This window comes from Nerophis ophidion, linkage group LG15, assembly GCF_033978795.1.
Source record: "Nerophis ophidion isolate RoL-2023_Sa linkage group LG15, RoL_Noph_v1.0, whole genome shotgun sequence".
In the NCBI taxonomy this organism is placed as follows: Eukaryota; Metazoa; Chordata; class Actinopteri; order Syngnathiformes; family Syngnathidae; genus Nerophis; species Nerophis ophidion.
Genome location: NC_084625.1, coordinates 45,784,420 through 45,808,003, shown reverse-complemented (window position 1 = coordinate 45,808,003; position 23,584 = coordinate 45,784,420). Strand labels below are relative to the sequence as shown.

The following is a 23,584-nucleotide window of genomic DNA, read 5'->3' as shown; positions in this document are numbered from 1 at the left end:
GTACTGCATGCAAAAACTAACCCCGGTTTAAATGGTTTCATCACACATTTTTGGGCAGTTGAATAGGCCCGCTATAGGTGCACATGACGAGGAGACTGCTGGAGCATCATTAATGAATCATTAGCCTGTCGGATTAGAAGTTCTAGTTCAAAAGAAAAATAAATGCTAAAGACTGAAAATATAAACGTAAGTTAAACATTACAAAAGTCGAGCGTCCATTGTGTATTTTTCATGAGTAAAATAGGTTTAGTTTTATCACATTCTCACAACTACATAGGCATTTTAAAGGGGAACATTATCACCAGACCTATGTAAGCGTCAATATATACCTTGATGGTGCAGAAAAAAGACCATATATGTTTTTAACCGATTTCGGAACTCTAAATGGGTGAATTTTGGCGTATTAAACGCCTTTCTGTTTTTCGATCTGGAGGGGATGACGTCAGAATGTGACGTCGCCGAGGTAATACAGCCGCCATTTTCATTTTCAGCACATTGTAAACATTGGGTCTCAGCTCTGTTATTTTCCGTTTTTTCGACTATTTTTTGGAACCTTGGAGACATCATGCCTCGTCGCTGTGTTGTCGGAGGATGTAACAACACTAACAGGGAGGGATTCAAGTTGTGTCTCCACATTTTACCGGCGATGACAGACATGGCACAGAGATGTATGGATAACCTCCAGATGCATTTGTAACGATAAAGTCACAGAAATCACAAAAGTGAGTTTTGTTGATGTTGACTTATGTGCTAATCAGACATATTTGGTCGCGGCGTGACTGCCAGTTAATCGATGCTAACATGCTACGCTAATCGAAGCTAACATGCTATTTACCGGCGGTGCTAAAGCAGACATGGCACAGAGATGTATGGATAACCTGCAGATGCATTTGCAACGATAAAGTCAACAAAATCACAAAGGTGAGTTTTGTTGATGTTGACTGCCAGCTAATCGATGCTAACATGCTATGCTAATCGACGCTAACATGCTATTTACCGGCGGTGCTAAAGCAGACATGGCACAGAGATGTATGGATAACCTGCAGATGCATTTGCAAAGATAAAGTCACAGAAATCACAAAAGTGAGTTTTGTTGATGTTGACTTATGTGCTAATCAGACATATTTGGTCGCGACGTGACTGCCAGTTAATCGATGCTAACATGCTACGCTAATCGACGCTAACATGCCATTTACCGGCGGTGCTAAAGCAGACATGGCACAGAGATGTATGGATAACCTGCAGATGCATTTGTAACGATAAAGTCAACAAAATCACAAAGGTGAGTTTTGTTGATGTTGACTGCCAGCTAATCGATGCTAACATGCTATGCTAATCGATGCTAACATGCTATTTACCGGCGGTGCTAAAGCAGACATGGCACAGATATGTATGGATAACCTGCAGATGCATTTGCAACTATATTACGTTTCCTACCACCCACATTTAATGCGAAACAAACACTTACCTATCGAAGGATTTAAGTTGCTCCAGTGTCACGAGATGCAAAAGTCCTGATCGTTTGGTCCGCACATTTTACCGGGGATGCTAACGCAGCTATTTGGCCATGCTATGGCTATGAATAGCGTCAATAGCTTCAGTTTCTTCTTCAATCCTTTCATACTCCAACCATCCGTTTCAATACATGCGTAATCTGTTGAATTGCTTAAACCGCTGAAATCCGAGTCTGAATCCGAGCTGATGTCGCTATATCTTGCTGTACTGCTCGCCATTGTTTGTTTACATTGGCAGCACTGTATGACGTCACAGGGAAATGGGTAGTGGCATCGCAAATAGCGAAAATCAAGCACTTTAAAGCTTTTTTTTAGGGATATTCGGAGACCGGTAAAATTTTGAAAAAAACTTCAAAAAATACAACATGCCACTGGGAACTGATTTTTTTTATTGTTTTTAACCCTTTTGAAATTGTGATAATGTTCCCCTTTAACAACATCCACATTGCACACAACACATTGCGACTCATCACAATTAAACCTAAGGTGCGGCGTGATCGCCTTCGACTGGTCAAAATTTAGCGCTACATGTATCAAACTAGCGTATATCGCCCAGTTACTCTCTGACAAAACAAAACATCACAATGTAGGATAGAATGCTTTGGCTGGCAAGAACAAAAGGGCTTCAATCACAACAGATCCTCCGACTGTGTTAACCCCTCCCGTAAAACAATTAACACACGCAATCAAAGACAATACTTGAGCAGTTAAGAATACAAATGATAGCATGTCGTGCAGCAAGTAAATAGCAGACCCAAGTGCGGCAACAATTTGGAGGAAATTGGCAGCGGGCCAAGGACGTGGGTGCAGAGCTCAAAGAGGGTTAACTCTTCCTGGAAATTTGGAGTTTCAAAAGTCGCATTCAGCGCCGCCGATGCTCTCCGTTTGGCCGCGTTCCACCGCCGCTGCTAACTTTTAAAACGGGAGCGTTTGGAATAAAGCCGTGAGGACCACGCTCCTTTGTGTAGGTGGGCCTCAATCATCATCTCACATGCAGGCGGCCATACAAGGCAAGCTCCAGCTCAGTCAACCATGTCCTAGCTCACCGTCATGGGCGTTGCCTCCCTCTGCCGCCTTCTCCCTCTCACTCACGCTGCCATTTTAACTGCTCCTGAGTGGCGGACGAGGAAGGGCGGGGTTGGCGGCGACTGCCATGATGGTGGCAGAGGGCTCGTCAAAGACACCCACGCCGGAGAGGAGTAGCTCCGAGCACCACAACATGTGCACGCTACAAATGAATAACGACCACGTCAATGTCGTGAAGTACGAACAATAATAAGAATATTTTCTGTTTTTGCAAATGTATGTCATATATTATCACGGAAATGTAGCAAATAAAACGCTCAACATTATTTAACGCAGGGGTCAGCAACCTTTTTGAAACCAAGAGCTACTTCTTGGGTACTGATTAATGCGAAGGGCTACCAGTTTGATACACACTTCAATAAATTGCCAGAAATAGCCAATTTGCTCAATTTACCTTTAATAAATAAATCTATATATATATATATATATATATATATATATATATATATATATATATATATATATATATATATATATATATATATATATATTAAAAAAATGGGTATTTCTGTCTGTCATTGCATCATACATTTTTTTTTCCTTTTGTGGAAGGTTTTTTGTAGAGAATAAATGATGAAAAAAACACTTAATTGAATGGTTTAAAAGAGGAGAAAACAGGAAAAAAATGAAAATTTAATTTTAAAACATAGTTTCTCTTCAATTAGCAAATAAAACACTCAACATTATTTAACACAGGGGTCAGCAACCTTTTTGAAACCAAGAGCTACTTCTTGGGTACTGATTAATGCCAAGGGCTACCAGTTTGATACACACTTCAATAAATTGCCAGAAACAGCCAATTTGCTCAATTTACCTTTAATAAATAAATCTATATATGTATATAAAAAAATGGGTATTTCTGTCTGTCATTGCGTCGTACATTTTTTTTTCCTTTTACGGAAGGTCTTTTTGTAGAGAATAAATGAAGAAAAAAAATACTTAATTGAACGGTTTAAAAGAGGAGAAAACAGGAAAAAAATGAAAATAAAATTTTAAAACCTAGTTTCTCTTCAATTAGCAAATAAAACACTCAACATTATTTAACACAGGGGTCAGCAACCTTTTTGAAACCAAGAGCTACTTCTTGGGTACTGATTAATGCCAAGGGCTACCAGTTTGATACACACTTCAATAAATTTGCCGGAAATAGCCAATTTGCTCAATTTACCTTTTTAATAAATAAATCTATATATGTATATAAAAAAATGGGTATTTCTGTCTGTCATTGCGTCATACATTTTTTTTTTCCTTTAACGGAAGGTCTTTTTGTAGAGAATAAATGATGGAAAAAACACTTAATTGAACGGTTTAAAAGAGGAGAAAACAGGAAAAAAATGAAAATTAAATTTTAAAACATAGTTTCTCTTCAATTAGCAAATAAAACGCTCAACATTATTTAACACAGGGGTCAGCAACCTTTTTGAAACCAAGAGCTACTTCTTGGGTACTGATTAATGCCAAGGGCTACCAGTTTGATACACACTTAAATAAATTTGCCAGAAATAGCCAATTTGCTTAATTAACCTTTAATAAATAAATCTATATGTTTATAAAAAAAATGGGTGCGGCATAGCTCGGTTGGTAGAGTGGCCGTGCCAGCAACTTGAGAGTTCCAGGTTCGATTCCCGCTTGTGCCGTCCTAGTTACTGCCGTTGTGTCCTTGGGCAAGACACTTTACTCACCTGCTCCCAGTGCCACCCACACTGGTTTAAATGTAACTTAGATATTGGGTGTCACTATGTAAAGCGCTTTGAGTCACTTGAGAAAAGTGCTATATAAATATAATTCACAAATTCACACTATTTCTGTCTGTCATTGCGTCATACATTTTTTTTTTCCTTTTACGGAAGGTTTTTTGTAGAGAATGAATGATGAAAAAAACACTTAATTGAACGGTTTAAAAGAGGAGAAAACAGGAAAAAAATGAAAATTCAATTTTAAAACATAGTTTCTCTTCAATTAGCAAATAAAACACTCAACATTATTTAACACAGGGGTCAGCAACCTTTTTGAAACCAAGAGCTACTTCTTAATGCGAAGGGCTACCAGTTTGATACACACTTAAATCACTTGCCAGAAATAGCCAATTTGCTCAATTTACCTTTAATAAATATATCTATATATGTATATAAAAAAATGGGTATTTCTGTCTGTCATTCCGTCGTACATTTTTTTTTTCCTTTTACGGAAGGTTTTTTTGTAGAGAATAAATGATGAAAAAAACACTTAATTGAACGGTTTAAAACAGGAAAAAAATTAAAATAAAATTTTGAAACATAGTTTATCTTCAATTTCGACTCTTTAAAATTCAAAACTCAACCAAAAAAAGAACAAAAAAACTAGCTGATTCGAATCTTTTTGAAAAAATTTAAAAAATAATTTCTGGAACATCCATAGTAATTTTTCCTGATTAGCATTAATTTTAGAATTTTGATGACATGTTTTAAATCCAATCTGCACTTTGTTAGAATATATAACAAATTGGACCAAGCTATATTTCTAGCAAAGACAAATCACTATTTCTTCTAGATTTTCCAGAACAAAATTTTTAAAAGAATTTCAAGACTTTGAAATAAGATTTAAATTTGATTCTAAAGATTTTCTAGATTCGCCAATATAATTTTTGGGAATTTTAATAAGTTTGAATAAATATTTCACAAATATTTTTCGTTGAAAAAACAGAAGCTAAAATGAAGAATTAAATTACAATTTATTTATTATTCTTTACAATAAAAAAAAAATACTTGAACATTGATTTAAATTGTCAGGAAAGAAGAGGAAGGAATTTAAAAGGTAAAAAATGTGTTTGAAAATCCTAAAATCATTTTTAAGGTTGTATTTTTTCTCTATAATTGTCTTTCTGAAATTTATTAGAAGCAAAGTAAATAAAATAAATAAATGGGTTGTACTTGTATAGCGCTTTTCTACCTTCAAGGTACTCAAAGCGCTTTGACACTACTTCCACATTCACACACACATTCACACACTGATGGAGGGAGCTGCCATGCAAGGCGCCAACCAGCACCCATCAGGAGCAAGGGTGAAGTGTCTTGCTCAGGACACAACGGACGTGACGAAGTTGGTACTAGGTAGGATTTGAACCAGGGACCCCAGTGCGCACGGCCACTCTCCCACTGCGCCACGCCGTAAAAAAATAAATGAATTTATTTAAACAAGTCTTTAAAATATTTTCTTTGATTTTAAGATTCTATTTGAGTTTTGTCTCTCTTAGAATTAAAAATGTCGAGCGAAGCGAAACCAGCTTGCTAGTAAATAAATAAAATTTAAAAAATAGAGGCAGCTCACTGGTAAGTGCTGCTATTTGAGTTATTTTTAGAACAGGCCAGCGGGCGACTCATCTGGTCCTTACGGGCTACCTGGTGCCCCCTGGACTATACTAACCCTCTAGCCCTAACCCTTTTAGATTAAGTCTTTGATTTTGATTGATTGATTGATACTTTTATTAGTAGATTGCACAGTTCAGTACATATTCCGTACAATTGACCACTAAATGGTAACATGGTTACGGGCATCTGGTCAGGATGCCACCCGAACGCCTCCCTAGGGAGGTGTTTAGGGCACGTCCAACCGGTAGGAGGCCACGGGGAAGACCCAGGACACGTTGGGAAGACTATGTCTCCCGGCTGGCCTGGGAACGCCTCGGGATCCCCCGGGAAGAGCTAGACGAAGTGGCTGGGGAGAGGGAAGTCTGGGTTTCCCTGCTTAGGCTGTTGCCCCCGCGACCCGACCTCGGATGAGCGGAAGAAGATGGATGGTAACACCCGAATGCGTTTTTCAACTTCTTTAAGTCGGAGTCCACGTTAATCAATTCATGGTACTTAGAATATGTTCCCCATACTTAAGTGTTACCAAAAACATATAACTTTGTCTTGAATTTGAAAAAAAACAAAACATTAAATTTTTCACTAAAGACTGTGCTTATGAAACTGGACAAGGTTAAAAACCACTGCTCTAATCCTTGGAAGGATACAACTACCAAAGTCATGTTGTCAGCTATATTATGAAGGAGTAGGTAAAAGACAGATAATGCTTTACCCTCACTTCCTCTTCCAGTCACCTCTGGGGTGAAAAAAGACCAAAGTGGCTGTGATCAAACCATATTTGAGGTCAAAGTTCATTAGGTTCTTCTTGGCAACACCAAGGCAACAGGCAACGTTGTCTAGACAGGTCATGGTATCTCCCCGCCTCTCGGTGCCCAAACTGCCACCCTCTGGTTCCTTCCGGAAGAAGGGGTCAGCGGTAGCCAAGTGCAGGGTAAACAGGGTGAGGCGGGGCCGACCTTTGGCCCCGCTGGGGTCGGATCAGCACCTCCACACTTGGATGATCAAAGACGGGGATCTACCATGCCAGGCCCAGGGAGAAAAGAGGGGGCCGGGTCGGAAGATGAACTCTACGTTTCTGTAATCTAGACGTGTCCATGGCCCGATTGTCTCCTTTCACAGTCCAAAATGGACCCTTCCGGTGGCACTGATTACATTAGGCAGGACAGACTCTTTTCACAAGGGTGGCCAGACAAAAGAGGCGCTTCCGCGGCCCTCACCATCTGGTCCCCAAACAACAGAAAAGGTCCCGGGAAGTAAAAAAAAAAATTCAAAAAAGCCCGGCCAGCACTGAATAAGAGTGGATAAAAGGAATGCAGTTTGAATAGATGGGATGGCTGGACAGATAAGCAAACATACAGTAAAGCCTTGCACATTTACACAAAGACCGGGGGAACAAATAAAGCCATGTACCAGCTCTGCTGATCCTTGACAGATTTAGGCAAAAAAATGGAAAACTGTGGTGAATCAAGAGGGCCTTGTTATCGCTGCAAACGAGTTCAGCCCTGACTCCATGAACTGACATCATCTGTAAAGCTGGGAATCTCAAGGTACCTCACAGTTCCATGTGTGAGACGGGACTTATGTATTTTTAAAAAACTTCTATACATACCATAAACCCCTCATATCTGTATTCTCAGCTCTTGCTTGCCAGTGACAGTCACAACTACGGTACCAGGCTAGCCCAAAGAGGTGCTCTCACCCATCTTAAACCCAAAAGTGATGTTTTGAAAAAAGACTGTAATGTATCGGGCAATCACTTACTGGAACAGACTTCCACAATATCTGCTATCAATCACCAGCATAGTGGGCTTTAAGAATAAACTAAAAGGAGAAGTATTAGATTAGATTAGATTAGATAGTACTTTATTTATTCCGTCAGGAGAGTTCCTTCAGGAAAATTACAATTTTCAGCACAATCCCATTCAAGATCAGACAAACATTACAGGGAGACAGAACAGGATCGCTGACGGGTCTGCCGGCTTCCAGCGCCCCTTACAAAAAAAGATGACATACAGGTAAACAAGGGGGGGAGAAAAAAATTGAAGATTAAAATAAAATAAAAAAATAAAAAATAAAATAAAAAATCGGTCTTAGCCTAGGTCCTGGAGTGGGGGTGCAGACTGAGGCCAAGGGAAAAGAACAACTCATAGCCATTACATGTGTGTAAAAGGGAAACATCAAACATCAAAGAACACAGAGGACATTAAAGTAAGACGTAAAGAGATTATTTTAGATTGTACCTAATGTCATGACTGTTTTTATTGACTATTGAGTATTTTATCGATTATGGGATAAGCAGCAGGAAATGGATGGATGATACTTTTTTGTCACTTATTGTTTGTCTTTGGTACACTAATGTGTATATTTTAGGCCATTGGTTCTTTGTTTTATTTTTGCAAAAATGTTTACAGTATATCAATCAATCAATCAATCAATGTTTACTTATATAGCCCTAAATCACTAGTGTCTCAAAGGGCTGCACAAACCACCACGACATCCTCGGTAGGCCCACATAAGGGCAAGGAAAACTCACACCCAGTGGGACATCGGTGACAATGATGACTATGAGAACCTTAGAGAGGAGGAAAGCAATGGATGTCGAGCGGGTCTAACATGATACTGTGAAAGTTCAATCCACAATGGATCCAACACAGTCGCGAGAGTCCAGTCCAAAGCGGATCCAACACAGCAGCGAGAGTCCCGTTCACAGCGGAGCCAGCAGGAAACCATCCCAAGCGGAGGCGGATCAGCAGCGCAGAGATGTCCCCAGCCGATACACAGGCAAGCAGTACATGGCCACCGGATCGGACCGGACCCCCTCCACAAGGGAGAGTGGGACATAGAAGAAAAAGAAAAGAAACGGCAGATCAAGTAGTCTAAAAAGGGAGTCTATTTAAAGGCTAGAGTATACAAATGAGTTTTAAGGTGAGACTTAAAAGCTTCTACTGAGGTGGCATCTCGAACTGTTACCGGGAGGGCATTCCAATTCCCATTCAAGATCAGACAAACATTACAGGGAGACAGAACATATTGCTATTTTTATCTTTGGTAAGAAAATTATTATGTAACAACATTTATTAGTATTTTTTGGTTCTTTGTCGTTGCTATTTTTGTATTATGACAATTTATTATTGGATCATGTTGTACTGCATTTTAATCGTTTGTTCTGAGGTTGTGTGATGTTTTTGGCCTGGACCCCAGGAAGAATAGTCTCCACTGCGTTGTAGACTAATGGGGATCCTTAATAAACTAAACTAAACTAAACTTACAATAGGGCGCTCTAACGATAAACCAGGGGTCATCAAAGCGGTGCCCGCGGGCACCAGGTAGCCCGTAAGGACCAGATGAGTAGCCCACTGGCCTGTTCTAAAAATAGCTCAAATAGCAGCACTTACCAGTGAGCTGCCTCTATTTTTTACATTTTATTTATTTACTAGCAAGCTGGTCTCGCTTTGCTCGACATTTTTAATTCTAGGAGAGACAAACTCATAGAATTGGAAAATCCAAGAAACATATTTTAAAGAATTGGTCTTCACTTGTTTAAATGAAATCATTAATTTGTTTACTTTGCTACTTATAACTTGGCAACACCAAATGGTCCCTAGTGTGTGAATGTGAGTGTGAATGTTGTCCGTCTGCCTGTGTTGGCCCTGCGATGAGGTGGGGACTTGTCCAGGGTGTACTCCACCTTCCGCCCGATTGTAGCTGAGATAGGCGCCAGCGCCCCCCGCGACCCCAAAAAAGGGAATAAGCGGTAGAAAATGGATGGATGGATAATTTATTTACTTTGCTTCTTATAACATTCAGACAATTTTAGAGAAAAAATACAAGCTTAAAAATGATTTTAGGATTTTTAAACACATATACCTTTTTACCTTTTAAATTCCTTCCTCTTCTTTCCTGACAATTTAAATCAATGTTCAAGTACATTTTCTTTATTTATTTATTGTAAAGAACAATAAATCCATTTTAATAAAATTCTTCATTTTAGCTTCTGTTTTTTCGACGAAGAATATTTGTGAAATATTTCTTCAAACTTATTATGATTCAAATAAATGAAAAAAATATTCTGGCCAATCTAGAAAATCTGTAGAATCAAATTTAAATCTTATTTCAAAGTCTTTTGAATTTCTTTTAACATTTTTGTTCCGGAAAATGTACACGAAATAATGATTAGTCTTTGTTAGAAATATAGCTTGGTCCAATTTGTTATATATTCTAACAAAGTGCAAATTGGATTTTAACCTATTTAAAACATGTCATCAAAATTCTAAAATGAATCTTAATCAGGAAAAATTACTAATGATGTTCCATAAATTATTGTTTTAATTTTTTCAAAAAGATTCAAATTAGCTAGTTTTTCTCTTCTTTTTTTCAGTTGAATTTAGAATTTTAAAGAGTCGAATTTGAAGATAAACTATGTTTCAAAATTTAATTTTCATTTTTTTCGTGTTTTCTCCTCTTTCAAACCGTTCAATTAAGTGTTTTTTTCATCATTTATTCTCTACAAAAAACCTTCCGTAGAAGGAAAAAAAATGTACGACGGAATGACGGACAGAAATACCCTTTTTTTTTGTATATTTATCTTTTTCTATATATATTTATTGTGAGGAATCATTAAGATGATCAGTGTTTCCACAAAGATAAATATCATTAATTATTAATAATAACATAGAGGTAAAGGTAAATTAAGTAAATTGGCTATTTCTGGCAATTTATTGAAGTGTGTATCAAACTGGTAGCCCTTCGCATTAATCAGTACCCAAGAAGTAGCTCTTGGTTTCAAAAAGGTTGCTGACCCCTGCGATAAACTAACTAAATAAATGTCATTGTTTATTTTCTGCGGCATAATTTAAGAAGAGCACAAACAAGAATGACACTGCTTTAATGCAAGGTAAATATAATCAGGATTTTATTAGACAGTTTCACTTTTTTAAAACATTCTCTCTTAAGAAGTTTACATCTATTAAGGAGATACAATACATTAAAAAATACATATTTTGTAGTAAAGGTGGGAATATTGTTATGATCCACTACCCGGATCATTCCATATTCTTGTTTTGTATCACACTCTGTTGTTTGACTTCCTCAGTTCCTGTTTGTTCGGTCACCATGGTCGCTTATTATTTTTCACCTGCCCCTTGCTTTCGACGCACACCTGTTTTTGCTGATTACTGCCTTATTTAAGCCTGCCCCTTTTCTTCATTCTTTCTCGGATCCTAATTTGCTTTCATGCAACAAGTGACGACTGCTGACCTATGTTTATACTCGCTAGCTTTCGCGCTACGCCTTATTTATCCCTAGCTCTCATGCTAGTTGTTTTTGTTTTCCCTTTTTGTGCCAAGTGTAAGTGTTCCTATTTGTTTCTGATTTGCAACTAATTTTCAACCCATATTTAATTGAATGAACTACAAAGACAAGATATTTGATGTTCAAACTCCTAAGCTTAATTTTTTTTTCAAATAATAATTAACTTTGAATTTCATGGCTGCAACACGTGCCAAAGTAGTTGGGAAAGGGCATGTTCACCACTGTGTTACATCACCTTTTCTTTTAACAACACTCAATAAACGTTCGGGAACTTAGGAAACTAATTGTTGAAGCTTTGAAAGTGGAATTCTTTCCCATTCTTGTTTTATGTAGAGCTTCAGTCGTTCAACAGTCTGGGGTCTCCGCTCTCGTATTTTACGCTTCATAATGCACCACACATTTTCAATGGGAGACAGGTCTGGACTGAAGGCGGGCCAGGAAATTAACCGCACTCTTTTTTTACGAAGCCACGCTGTTGTAACACATGCTGAATGTGGCTTGGCATTGTCTTGCTGAAATAAGCAGGGGCGTCCATGAAAAAGACGGCGTTTAGATGGCAGCAGATGTTGTTCCAAAACCTTTATGTACCTTTCAGCATTAAAGGTGCCTTCACAGATGTGTTTCTGTTTGTTTCCCTAGCTCCCATGCTAGTGCCTTTTGTTTGCCTTTTCTGCCTAGCACCAGTGTTTTTGTTCTTCGCCTGTTTTTGAGTTAAATACATTTTTATTTCTTACCATTCGCTCTGTTCTTGCCCGAACGCATCCACGGAAGAACAAATCCGGCATCACTATGCCCAGCAAGCGTCAGAAATCTTTGGCCACCACCCAATTCATATACAAATCAGGATCTACGATTCGATGAAAAATAAATTATTGCAGTTTTACATTGCTTTTCGTTTCACTAAAAAAGCGTGTATCAATTGTACTTTTAAAAACAGTGCATTTTTTAACAGGAAATTCCCATCACACTTATTAAATCAATGGAAATATGTGCAAAACTGGAACATAAGTGCCCTAAAATAAAGGAGCAGGGAGTTGGCTCGCTGCAGTCAGCCAAATTTTAAAACAAATTTTAGAATAAATAAATCCGTTATCGATTATTCACGTTTACTAATCGATATTTTTAATCGTCCATGTCCGAACTGCGATGCATCTAAAAATCGATTACCGTATTTTCCGGACCATAGGGCGTATTATAAAGTGCACTGACAATGAGCTGGTCTAGTCAAGCCTATTTTCATACAAAAGGCACATTTCGATAAAATCTTGAGCGTCGTATGTAATGTTCTATATTTTTAATGGAACATATAACATTTTGGTGTTGTTTACTTGAGTCATTGTGTAAGCTACACGTATCTCTTAGGTGTGACTGCCATCATATCGCAGTCGACACCTATCTCTTAAGTGTAACTGCCATCTACTGGTCACACTTATCATCTCACTGTGTACCAAATAAAATAGCTTCGAGGTCGGTAGGCACAACCAAAATTATTCCGTACATCAGGCACACCTGGTTATAAGGCTCCATATCGAGTTTTGAGAAAATGAAAAGATTTTAAGTGCGCCTTGTACTCCGAAAAATACGGTATTTCCCGCAACCTCTATTTAGTAAGGATCTAATCTTTCAACAACTCACACTGTTCGATTCAAGATTCTTGGGGTTATACAATTTGACTCAGAATCTTTTCGATTCAAATCGATTCAGTCATTAGAGAGAACAAATCTACAAGCTACACAAACAGCTGAGAAATTGTTATGCTTCTTGAAAAAGTATCAAAATCAAAATCCTTCCTGGATGCTACAATATATCAATCAATCAATCAATCAATCAATGTTTATTTATATAGCCCCAAATCACAAATGTCTCAAAGGACTGCACAAATCATTACGACTACAACAACATCCTCGGAAGAACCCACAAAAGGGCAAGGAAAACTCACACCCAGTGGGCAGGGAGAATTCACATCCAGTGGGACGCCAGTGACAATGCTGACTATGAGAAACCTTGGAGAGGACCTCAAATGTGGGCAACCCCCCCCCTCTAGGGGACCGAAAGCAATGGGTGTCGAGCGGGTCTAACATGATATTGTGAAAGTTCAATCCATAGTGGCTCCAACACAGCCGCGAGAGTTCAGTTCAAGCGGATCCAAGACAGCAGCGAGAGTCCCGTCCACAGGAGACCATCTCAAGCGGAGGCGGATCAGCAGCGTAGAGATGTCCCCAGCTGATATAGGCGAGCGGTCCATCCTGGGTCTCGACTCTGGACAGCCAGTACTTCATCCATGGTCATCGGACCGGACCCCCTCCACAAGGGAGGGGGGAACATAGGAGAAAGAAAAGAAGCGGCAGATCAACTGGTCTAAAAAGGTGGTCTATTTAAAGGCTAGAGTATACAGATGAGTTTTAAGGTGAGACTTAAATGCTTCTATACACCTCTCGCTACCCCCTACACCCCACCTCAACCCCGCCCACCTCAACCTCCTCGTGCTCTCTCAGGGAGAGCGCGTCCCAAATTCCAAGCTGCTGTTTTGAGGCATGTTTTAAAAAAATGCACTTTGTGACTTCAATAATAAATATGGCATATTTTTTCCATGACTTGAGTTGATTTCCTTTGGAAAACCTTGTTACATTGTTTAATGCATCCAGCGAGGCATCACAACAAAATTAGGCATAATAATGTGTTCATTCCCTTACTGTATACATCGGTATCGGTTGATATCGGAATCGGACATTAAGAGTTGGACAATATCGGAATATCAGTAAACTGCAAAAAAGCCATTATCGGACATTTCTAACAACTATCATAGCTAAATAAGTTGAACAAATGACTACTGGATGTATCTAAAGTAGGGCTGGGCGACTTTTTTTAATGTCTCGATATTTTTAGGCCATATCACGATACATGATATGTATCTCCATATTTGGCCTTAGCCTTGAATGAACACTTGATGCATATAATCACAGCAGTATGAGGATTCTATGTGTCTACATTAAAACATTCTTCTTCATACTGCATTAATGTATGCTTATTTTAAACTTTCATGCAGAGAAGGAAATCACAACTAAGTCAATTGACCAAAACTGTATTTATTAAACCAGGGGTGTCAAACTCAAATACAGAGTGGGCCAAAATTTGAAACCGAACAAAGCCGCGGGTCAAGGTTGAACAAATTAACCTTTTTAATAGGGACCCAAACAATTTTTGCATTGAATATTGAACAAGCGAGGCTTATATAACTTTATAGTGACAAGCAAAATCGAGTTTCAAGTTATAATAATAATAATTAAAAAATCTCATTGGCAGATCAAATACAATTTTAATAAAAATTGGGGGTGGTCGGGTTTAGTGGTAGCATCCCGGAAGAGTTAGTGCTGCAAGGGAGTCTGAGTATTCCTTCTGTTGTGTTTATGTTCTGTTACGGGGCGGATGTTCTCCCAAAACGTGTTTGTCATTCTTGTTTGGTGTGGGTTCACAGTGTGGCGCATATTTGTAATGGTGTTAAAGTTGTTTATAAGGCCACCCTCAGTGTGACCTGTATGGCTGTTGACCAAGTATGCCTTGCATTCACTTGTGTGTGTTAAAGCCACATGTATTATGTGAGTGTGCTGGCATGTTGTTTCGTATGGCGGAAAAGCGGACATGACGGCAGGCTGTAGAGGACGCTAAAGGCATATGTACTGTACTGTACTGTGCAATCTACTACTAAAAGTTTCAATCAATCAAAACCGCTAAGACTTCTGGGTAATGTAGTTACTCTACCAGTACCAACACACAACAACCCAACCTTTGTCACTTCCGTAAGTGCAGAGAACTTAGAGGCACAATTACGTCTTCTAGCAACACTTGGTGAAATATGAAAACCAGTGGTGTTCAAATTAAATAAACAAAAATAATAAAAAATGGAAATAATTAGCAAAAAGCATGATATAATGGAAAAACAAGCTTACATATTGATGCAACTAATGAATAAAATAGAGATTTGTCTTCGAATATATACATAAGGTTTTTTTAGCCCTTTTATTAGCCTCTTTCTTTTAGACTTAGACAAACTTTAATGATCCACGAGGGAAATTGTTCCACACAGTAGCTGAGTTACAATGATGGAAAAAGTAAGGATGGAAAGGACAATGCAGGTATAAATAGACTAAATATAGCGATATAAAATATATACGTAATCCATCCATCCGTTTCCTACCGCTTGTGTTTTTCTTGGAGTAGTGGGGGGGTGCTGGAGCCTATCTCAGCTGCATTCGGGCAGAAGGCGGCGTACACCCTGGACAAGTCGCCACCTCATCGCATACCTGATATTTACATAATATACAATAAGGGTGTCCAAACTTTTTCCACAAGGTCCGCATACTGAAAAGGTTGATATATTTTTATTTATTAACAAAAACTGCAAAATCATAATCATTTATGTTTGTGTCAGCTTTGTGTTACAGATGAACAAGTATGTTACTATAAATAAGCAGTACAAAAAAACAACATATATTTCACATAGCGTTACACATATCTGCTCTATTTTCTTACATTTTACTTTTGTTTCTTTCCAACAATATGTTGTGGGCCTTTTCCAGTAGGAATACAAAAAAATATTTATGAATTATGATTGTGTAACCGCACAATTTAGTGCCACAAATGCTTCTTTACGAGGATAATCTTGTTCAGTAACACTTGCAACGGTGTTTTATACTGTAGTTGTTGTAATTATTAGCATTGTTTTGTTTTGTTTTTTATTTTTAACTGACCACTTGGTTTATTTTATTAGGGACCGAATGTCAGTTTGGGACAGAGGACCCTATTGTATTTCTAAGGTTTTATTATTATTATAATAATGCCGCCTCTTTGAGCTGTAATTTGACCCCCCTTAAAATGCTTCAACACTCACCAAACTGGACACACACATCAGGACTGGCGAAAATTGCGATCTAATAAAAAATAAATAAATAAATAAATAAACTCAAAATTGCGCTCTAGCGCCCCCTAGAAATAAAACACAGACAAAACTGCTTGTAACTTCCATTAGGAATTACGTAGAGACATGAAACAAGATTTCATACACTGACCACCTTCAGCAAAAATCAACAGGAAGTTGGCAAAAACCCCTTCAAAAACAAGTTTCCTAAAAAAATGTCATTTTTGCCTCTTTGAGCTGTAATTTGACCCTCTTAAAATGCTTCAAAACTCACCAAACTGGACACACACATCAGGACTGGCGAAAATTGCGATCTAATAAAAAATAAATAAATAAAAACTCAAAATTGCGCTCTAGCGCCCCCTAGGAATAAAACACAGACAAAACTGCTCCTAGGAAGAAAACACAGACAAAACTGCTTGTAATTTCCGGTAGAAATGTCGTAGAGACATGAAACAAAAACCTCTATGTAGGTCTCACTTAGACCTACATTTCATTCATTTACATCCTTCAGCACAAATCAACAGGAGGTTGCCAATTACCCCTTCAAAACAAAAGTTTTGTAGTTTTGTTATTTTAATTGACCACTTAGTTTATTTTATTTTTCTTTCTTTATTATTTTATTGTGTAACAAGGTCTGTGTGTGTATACATATATATATATATATATATATATATATATATATACAGTATATTATATATACTGATATATTATAATATTTTATGTCTATATCATATATACAACATATAACAATTACAATGTACAATATTACTGTATATGTGACAGATAACATGATGACGTTAGCAACCCAAAATTTAGCATGTGAATATAACATTTTCTGTTCTGTTTCAAGTTTTACTAGTTTTTTCCAGTCCATACTATAAAAGTAGTTGTGTGTGTTTTGATAAATAACACATGTAGCGTAGATTTATGGGGATGTAAATAAGGTTATTTCAAGCAATTTTGTTACATTTACAGGGATTAGTTAGAAGTAATGTGACAATGTTTGAATAATGTAATGTTTATGTTGCTTTCTGTTAGTGCTGGGATGTCCAAAGTGCGGCCCGGGGGAAATTTGCGGCCTGCAGGGAATTTTTTAACCGCCCCACGGCACATTCTAAAAAATACCATTAAAAAAATAAAAAACATAAAAAGTGGTATAAAAGAGCAAAGACGTGAAATTTAACAAGAAAATGTTGCAATGTTGACTCTAATAACACAAAGCTGCCATGCAGGCTGTTTCTTTCTTTAAAAAAATTATTGTGAATAAAAACCAATGTCATTATGACCTATTCAGGTTTCCAATTACATCACATTAAATATTCCACTTTGAGATATTTTTTGTGTAAAATGTTGCATATTTAGTGTTTGCCACAAGTTTTTGTTTTAAAACGAACAAACATAAACAACAATAAAACTTAAAATTGACAGGTAGATCTGAAGTTGATCTTGAGATTATTGTGTTAAAAATAAAACAAAAAATTATAATTTATTTTTTAACACTTTAATGAGTAGGACCCGTTTGGATCCCCAATAATTTTAGTGTGATTTTTTTTTTAAAGTGTCATTGCTCAAAAAATAATAATGAATTAAAATCAATGTTGTTATGACTTATTGACCTTTTTAAAGCTACACTTATTATATAATCTAAAATATTCCACTTAAAAATGTTATTGGGTGAAAATATTGCATATTTTGTGTTATTTCTATAAAAAAATGGTTTCCTTTGACAAAAAGAGCAAACAACTTAATTGTTTTCAATGTTATATTGAACGATAGACCCAATGTAGATCTAGATCAAGGGTCAGCAACATTTGTGAAACCAAGAGCTACTTCTTGGGTACTGATTAATGCGAAGGGCTACCAGTTTGATACACACTTAAATAAATTGCCAGAAATAGCCAGTTTGCTCAATTTACCTTTAATATATAAATAAATATATATATATAAATATATATATAAATGGGTATTTCTGTCTGTCATTCCATCGTACATTTTTTTTCCTTTTAAGGAAGGTTTTTTTGTAGAGAATAAATGATGAAAAAAACACTTAATTGAACGGTTTAAAAGAGGAGAAAACACAAAAAAAATGAAAATTAAATTTTGAAACATAGTTTATCTTCAATTTCGACTCTTTAAAATTCAAAATTCAGCCCAAAAAAAGAAGAGAAAAACTAGCTAGTTCGAATCTTTTTGAAAAAATAAAAAAAATAATTTCTGGAACATCATTAGTAATTTTTCCTGATTAAGATTAATTTTAGAATTTTGATGACATGTTTTAAATAGGTTAAAATCAAATCTGCCTTTTGTTAGAATATATAACAAATTGGACCAAGCTATATTTCTAACAAAGACAAATCATTATTTCTTCTAGATTTTCCAGGACAAATTTTTTTAAAGAAATTCAAAAGACTTTGAAATAAGATTTACATTTGATTTTACAGGTTTTCTAGATTTGCCAGAATAATTTTTGGGAATTTTAATAATAAGTTTGAAGAAATATTTCACAAATATTCTTCGTCAAAAAAACAGAAGCTAGAATGAAGAATTAAATTAAAATGTATTTATTATCCTTTACAATAAAAAAAATGAATTTACTTGAACATTGATTTAAATTGTCAGGAAAGAAGAGGAAGGAATTCAAAAGGTAAAAAGGTATATGTGTTTAAAAATCCTAAAATCATTTTTAAGGTTGTATTTTTGCTCTAAAATTGTCTTTCTGAAAGTTATAAGAAGCAAAGTAAAAAAAAATAAATGAATTTATTCAAACAAGTGAAGACCAAGTCTTTGAAATATTTTCTTGGATTTTCAAATTCTATTTGAGTTTTGTCTCTCTTAGAATTAAAAATGTCGAGCAAAGCGAGACCAGCTTGCTAGTAAATAAATACAATTTTAAAAATAGAGGCAGCTCACTGGTAAGTGCTGCTATTTGAGCTATTTTTAGAACAGACCAGCAGGCGACTCATCTGGTCCTCACGGGCTACCTGGTGCCCCCTGATCTATAATTTAAGCTTATAATAGTAATAATAATACTAAATAATGACACATTTTTAATATTTTTTTGACCAAAACCCTGAGTGGAGGCCGAAATGTATATTTTTTATAAATATATTGTATTGGTTTTTAAAATGGGGCTTCACGGTGGAAGAGGGGTTAGTGTGTCTGCCTCACAATACAAAGTTCCTGCAGTCCTGGGTTCAAATCCAGGCTCGGGATCTTTCTGTGTGGAGTTTGCATGTTCTCCCCGTGAATGCGTGGGTTCCCTCCGGGTACTCCGGCTTCCTCCCACTTCCAAAGACATGCACCTGGGGATAGGTTGATTGGCAACACTAAATGGTCTCTAGTGTGTGAATGTGGTCTGTCTATCTGTGTTGGCCCTGTGATGAGGTGGCGACTTGTCCAGGGTGTACCCTGCCTTCCGCCCGATTGTAGCTGAGATAGGCGCCAGCGCCCCCCGCGACCCCGAAAGGGAATAAGCGGTAGAAAATGGATGGGTGGATGGTTTTTAAAATGAAAATATCAAAATGGCCCCAGCTTGCTTTGATTTTTCAGTGTGCGGCCCTCAGTGGAAAAAGTTTGGACACCCCTGGATTAGTGTAAACATGCACATTACACTCTCTTTAAAGGCCTACTGAAATAAGATTTTCTTATTCAAACGGGGACAGCAGGTCCATTCCTGCCTCTACTGGAAGTCGCAGAAGATGAGGTCACATGTTGATGGCTCCTCACATATTCATATTTATTTTAATGGGAGCCTCCAACAAAAACAGCTATTCGGACCGAGAAAACGACAATTCCCCCATTAATTTGAGCGAGGATGAAAGATTCGTGTTTGAGGACATTGATAGCGATGGAGTAGAAAAAAAACAAAAAACAAGAAAAAAAAAGCGTGATTCCAATCACGTTGCATTGAGACGGATTCATATGTTTTTAGACACATTTACTAGGATAATTCTGGGAAATCCCTTATCTTTCTATTGTATTGCTAGTGTTTTAGTGAGTTTAACAGTACCTGATAGTCGGAAGTGTACGTCCACGGCCGGGTGTTGACGCGCAGTGTCTCGGGGAAGTCGACGGCAGCTGTATGGGCGGCGCAAGCTCAGCTGATATCCGGTAAGTGGCGACTTTTTAACCCCAATTTTCTAACCGAAACCTGCTGGTTGACATGTAGTCGGGATCCATGTCCGCTGTGATCCATAGTAAAGCTTCAACTCCGTGAATCTTAAACAAGGAATCACCGTGTGTTTGTGTGGCTAAAGGCTAAAGCTTCCCAACTCCATGGTTGTACTTTGACTTCTCCGATATTAATTGAACAAATTGCAAAAGATTCAGCAACACAGATCTCCAAAATACTGTGTAATTATGCCGTTAAAGCAGACGACTTTTAGCTGTGTGTGTGTGCAGCGCTCATATTCATAACAGCCCGTGACGTCACGCGTACACGTCATCATTACGCGACGTTTTCAAGAAATAAGTCCCGGGAAATTTAAAATTGCAATTTAGTAAACTAAAAAGGCCGTATTGGCATGTGTTGCAATGTTAATATTTCATCATTGATATATAAACTATCAGACTGCGTAGTAGTGGGTTTCAGTAGGCCTTTAAGAGAATGACTCTCTCGAGATGAGAGCTAATTGAGTGTTTGCGGTTTAGAAATACTTTACAATGTTCATGTCAGGGAATTTAAGTGCTCTGGAAAAAACTACTTCCATTCTTTTTTTTACATAGGAGTCCTGTGTGAGTTAATTTGCCTTAGTATAAGCCCGAGTAAGCCCCAGTATTATTAAGAAGGAACGATAAAAGACGTGACGTTGTACCGATCTGTTGTGGTGAAGAAGGAGCTGAGCCGGAGGGCAAAGCTCTCAATTTACCGGTCGATCTACGTTCCCATCCTCACCTATGGTCATGAGCTTTGGGTCATGACCGAAAGGACAAGATCACGGGTACAAGCGGCCGGAATGAGTTTCCTCTGCTGTGTGGCGGGGCTCTCCCTTAGAGATAGGGTGAGAAGCTCTGTCATCCGGGAGGAACTCAAAGTAAAGCCGCTGCTCCTCCACATCGAGAGGAGCCAGATGAGGTGGTTCGGGCATCTGGTCAGGATGCCACCCGAACGCCTCCCTAGGGAGGTGTTTAGGGCACGTCCAACCGGTAGGAGGCCACGGGGAAGACCCAGGACACGTTGGGAAGACTATGTCTCCCGGCTGGCCTGGGAACGCCTCGGGATCCCCCGGGAAGAGCTAGACGAAGTGGCTGGGGAGAGGGAAGTCTGGGCTTCCCTGCTTAGGCTGCTGCCCCCGCGACCCAACCTCGGATAAGCGGAAGAAGATGGATGGATGGATGGATGGATAAAAGACGTTTACAGAAACCAAAAAATTATATGCAAAAAGAGCATATGGATATTTGCATAGTAATAATGTCACACTTCTGACGTACACAATATCAAACACACAAAGTCCTGCAGAAAACATGTTTTGGAAATAAAGTACGGAACTTTTCACTGAATTGCTGTTTAAGTTTAATTACAAATACACAATAGTGTGTTGACGGGTAGGTTTCATGCATTCGGTGTGAGACAAAATGTGATGTTTGAAGGAGCTGATTAAATGCTCTGCTATGCATGGTTTGTTTTTCTTCTGCCAGCACAAAAGCCTATGAGGGAATCTGGTAAATAAACAGCCTCATTAGTGGCAAAGGTGATGGCGCCCTTGATGGTGAGTGCTATTGTCAGGAGAGTGCGTGAGAATGTGCCGCATTGACAAGTCAAGTTGGACCGAGCAGCCTGGTCCATGTGGGACGAACAGCAGCATCATAAAAAATAGACCTTTAACTATTTATTTCAGCTCCTGCAAGGGCACACGCTAATAATGATTTTGAGGGAGAAAGTGCTGTACAAAAGCACCAATTAAACTAACTTAAACTATCAAACTAACAAAACCTTAAAGGGGAACATTATCACCAGACCTATGTAAGCGTCAATATATACCTTGATGGTGCAGAAAAAAGACCATCTATTTTTTTTAACCGATTTCCGAACTCTAAATGGGTGAATTTTGGCGAATTAAACGCCTTTCTGTTAATCGCGCTGGAGGCGATGACGTCTGAATGTGACGTCGCCGAGGTAACACACCCACCATTTTCATTTTCAACACATTACAAACACAGGGTCTCAGCTCTGTTATTTTCCCTTTTTTGGACTATTTTTTGGAACCTTGGAGACATCATGCCTCGTCGGTGTGTTGTCGGAGGGTGTAACAACACTAACAGGGAGGGATTCAAGTTGCACCACTGGCAAGAAATCTGCCGCCAGACCCCCATTTAATGTGCCAGAGTGTCGCCACATTTGACCGGCGATGCTAAAGCAGACATGGAACAAAGATGTATGGATAACCTGCAGATGCATTTGCAACGATAGTCAACGAAATCACAAAGGTGAGTTTTGTTGATGTTGACTGCCAGCTAATCGATGCTAACATGCTACGCTAATCGATGCTAACATGCTATTTACCGGCGATGCTAAAGCAGACATGGCACAGAGATGTATGGATAACCTGCAGATGCATTTGCAACAATATTACGTTTCCTTCCACCCACATTTAATGCGAAAAAAACACTTATCAATAGACGGATTTAAGTTGCTCCAGTGTCAAAAGATGCGAAAGCCCTGATCGTTTGGTCCGCACATTTTACCGGCGATGCTAACGCAGCTATTCGGCCATGCTATGGCTATGAATACCGTCAATAGCTATTCGCTCAATAGCTTCAGTTTCTTCTTCAATATTTTCATACTCCAACCATCTGTTTCAATACATGCGTAATTGTTGAATCGCTTAAATCCGAGTTTGAATCCGAGCTAATGTCACTATATCTTGCTGTAGTATTCCCATTGTTTGTTTACATTGGCAGCACGGTGTGACGTCACAGGGAAATGGCCAGTGTCTTCGCAGAGAGCGAAAATAAGGCACTTTAAAGCTTTATTTAGGGATATTCCGAGACCGGTAAAATTTTGAAAAAAAATACAACAAGCCACTGGGAACTGATTTTTATTGTTTTTAACCCTTTTGAAATTGTGATAATGTTCCCCTTTAAGGTTTATTTAGATCAGGGGTCTTAGACACGCAATAGGTTATTTTGCGGCCCCCACTTTAAAGGCCTACTGAAACCCACTACTACCGACCACGCAGTCTGATAGTTTATATATCAATGATGAAATATTAACATTGCAACACATGCCAATACGGCTTTTTTAGTTTACTAAATCACAATTTTAAATTTCCTGCGGAGTTTCTTGTTGAAAACGTCACGTATGATGGCGCGTGTGCGTGATGTCTCAGGTTGAAGGGGACATATTAGCCCAGCACCACTTATGGCTAAAAGCCGTCTCTTTTCTTCGCATAATCACACAGTAATTCGGACAT

The 23,584-nt window shown here is 38.1% G+C and overlaps 2 long non-coding RNA genes across 2 annotated transcripts in view; one reads left to right on the top strand and one right to left on the bottom strand.

Annotated features, from left to right (window-relative positions):
* LOC133569712 (uncharacterized) overlaps positions 1-23,584 on the bottom strand; it is a 70,063-nt gene that overhangs the window by 4,409 nt on the left and 42,070 nt on the right. The gene's annotated exons all lie outside the window — the stretch shown is intronic.
* LOC133569713 (uncharacterized) overlaps positions 4,165-23,584 on the top strand; it is a 164,567-nt gene continuing 145,147 nt past the window's right edge. The window contains exon 1 of the long non-coding RNA XR_009809860.1: positions 4,165-4,216. This is a non-coding gene — a long non-coding RNA (uncharacterized LOC133569713). The remainder of the gene's footprint in view (positions 4,217-23,584) is intronic.